We start from the raw sequence: 2,486 nt of genomic DNA on the forward strand, positions 1-2,486 counted from the left end.
GAGTCCATGTGCCAAGAGCCCATGCTTTGCAATAAGAGAAGCCACCGCCATGAGAAGCCCGTGCATCGCAAGGAAGAGTAGCCGCTGCTCATGGTAACTGAGACTCAGCACAGCCAAAAATTTTAAAAAAAATCTGGAAGTGTGAAACAGCATCAGATCATTCCAACAACATCAAACTGGGAGTTAGCTCGACGTGGGTGAGTGGGTTAATAGCTCGGGCTTGTCTACAAGTGGCGGTGTGCATAAAAATGGCATAAATATCCACTTCAATTCATTAACACATGTGCACATTGCTGTGTATCATACATTATGTCTCCATGAAAAACAAAAACCTCTTTAATAAGATATTTTAAATAAAAATAAGAATGTGGTTATCAGGGGGTAAGCAGGGGGGTATAAATTGGGAGATTGGGATTGACATATACACACTACTATAAATAAAATAGATAACTAATAAGGACCTACTATATAGCACAGGGAACTCTACTCAGTACATTCTAGGGGCCTATATGGGCCAATGTTGATTTACTCCAATAAAAATTAAAACTTACAATCAAAAATAAAATGGATAGGAGAGGAAAACATAGGGAAAAAATTTTTTTAATTTAAGTAAAAACAAGAACAGTGCAGGCTATGGAGTCAGATCATAGATGCATGCCCAATCAACAGTCTGACCATGGCTGAGTTACACAGTCACTCAGTCGTGTCCATCACTTTGTGACCCCGTGGATTGTAGCCACCAGGCTCCTCTGTCCATGGACTTCTCCTACCAAGAATACTGGAGTGGGTAGCCATTCCTTCTCCAGAAGATCTTCCCGACCCAGGGATTGAACCTGGGTCTCCCACATTGCAGGCAGATTCTTTACCATATGAGCCACTAAGCTTTATACTTCTTCATCTGAGCCTGTAAAACAGAAAGGAAGTTAACATCTACCTCACAGGGTAGTGGGGGTTAAATAAGAATATGTGTAAAGCTCTGCAAAGGGTGTCTGAAAAATACTATGCACCCAATATTATAATTTTATCAGTAAGCACAAAATATATAAATAAGGAAGTTGGGTCTCAGAGAGGGCAAGTCACACGCCCATGGTTACGCAGCAAGAGAGCAGCTGTGCCAGCCTTCAACCCAGGCTGAGGCTGATTCCCAAACTGGTGCGCTTCCAATTTGCCTCATTACCTCTCAAGTGACTCCTGCCTTGTAAATTCACATGCTGTGTGCCCGCCACCCCCGCCCCACAACCCAGGACTCACCCAAGTGCCTTGACCTCACCAGACATGCAGAGGACTTTCAATAACTGCCTACTGCATGAATGAGCAAATGTCACAGACCATCTGCTGAAGTCTCTCTGGGCAAATACATCTTTTTCAACTTTCTAACAACTTGAAGCATCTTTCCTCCCCGGCTCCCTTGGGCCTCCTAAAACTTCGGGAGGAGGCAGCAGCCCTCGGAGCCTCATCTCTGTCTCAGGGCCAACGATCAATGGGAGATTAACATCCATAAGTTACAAGACGCTGTGATGATTTTTCCTATTCCACTTAAAGCCCCAGGATCCATAATGTTTTCTCGAGGTGACCCCAAGACTGCGTCACTTCGTGGTCATGGGCTCCATCTTTGCACCTGGAAAGGAGCAGAGTAACACCTGCCTGGTCTCTCTCCCGGGGCATGGGAGGCAAAAAGGAGAAAGTTGGTTACAAGAGTAAGCCTAGTAGCATCAGAGAGCCATGGTTAAATCCCACCTCTGTCTGTGATCTGCCTCTTGACCTTGAACTAGAGAACCTTCCAGAGTCTCCATTTCTGTATCTTAATAAGGTGAACATTAAGATGTTCATGTATATGTTTTTCTTATTGGAAGATAATTGCTTTGCAATGTTGTGTTGGCTTCTGCCGTACAACAATGCGAATCAGCCATAACTACACATACATATATATCTATCCCCTTCCTTTTCAGCCTGCCTCCCACCCACCCGCATCCCACCCCTCTAGGTCATCACATAGTGCAAGGCTGGGTTCCCTGTGGCATACAGCAGCTTCCCACTAGCTATCTATTTTACACGTGTGCTAAGCCGCTTCAGTCATGTCTGACTCTCTGCGACCCTCTGGACTGTAGCTTGCCAGGCTCCTCTGTCCATAGGATTCTCCAGGCAAGAACACTGGAGTGCCACACCCTCCTCCAGAGGATCTTCCTGACCCAGGGATTGAACCCGTGTCTCTTGTGTCTCCTGCTCTGGCAGGTGCGATCTTTACCACTAGTGCGTGGTAGTGTATATCCGTCAGCGCTGCTCTCTCAATCCGTCCCGCCCTCTCCTTCCCCCGCTGTATCCGCAGGTCTGCTCTCTCCGCCTGCATTTCTATTCCTGCCCTGCAGTACTGGCTTTATGGGCACTTGCGATAACTTAGGGCACTTGAGAATATATTATGTACTAAATAAATGGAAACTATTCCCACCCTTTATTCCAAGGCTTCATGGCTTTGAAAACCTCTTTTA

General features: G+C 45.8%; 1 long non-coding RNA gene across 1 annotated transcript; it reads right to left on the reverse strand.

The window, feature by feature from the left end:
* Positions 1-584: 584 nt before the first annotated feature.
* LOC138422537 (uncharacterized) lies at positions 585-2,108 on the reverse strand. The gene is made up of 2 exons (XR_011249912.1): positions 1,252-2,108; positions 585-904 (listed from the first exon to the last, which is right to left on the reverse strand). It is a non-coding gene; the product is annotated as an uncharacterized lncRNA (long non-coding RNA).
* Positions 2,109-2,486: the final 378 nt, after the last annotated feature.

Source organism: Ovis canadensis, chromosome 17 (assembly GCF_042477335.2).
Source record: "Ovis canadensis isolate MfBH-ARS-UI-01 breed Bighorn chromosome 17, ARS-UI_OviCan_v2, whole genome shotgun sequence".
NCBI classification, from domain to species: Eukaryota; Metazoa; Chordata; class Mammalia; order Artiodactyla; family Bovidae; genus Ovis; species Ovis canadensis.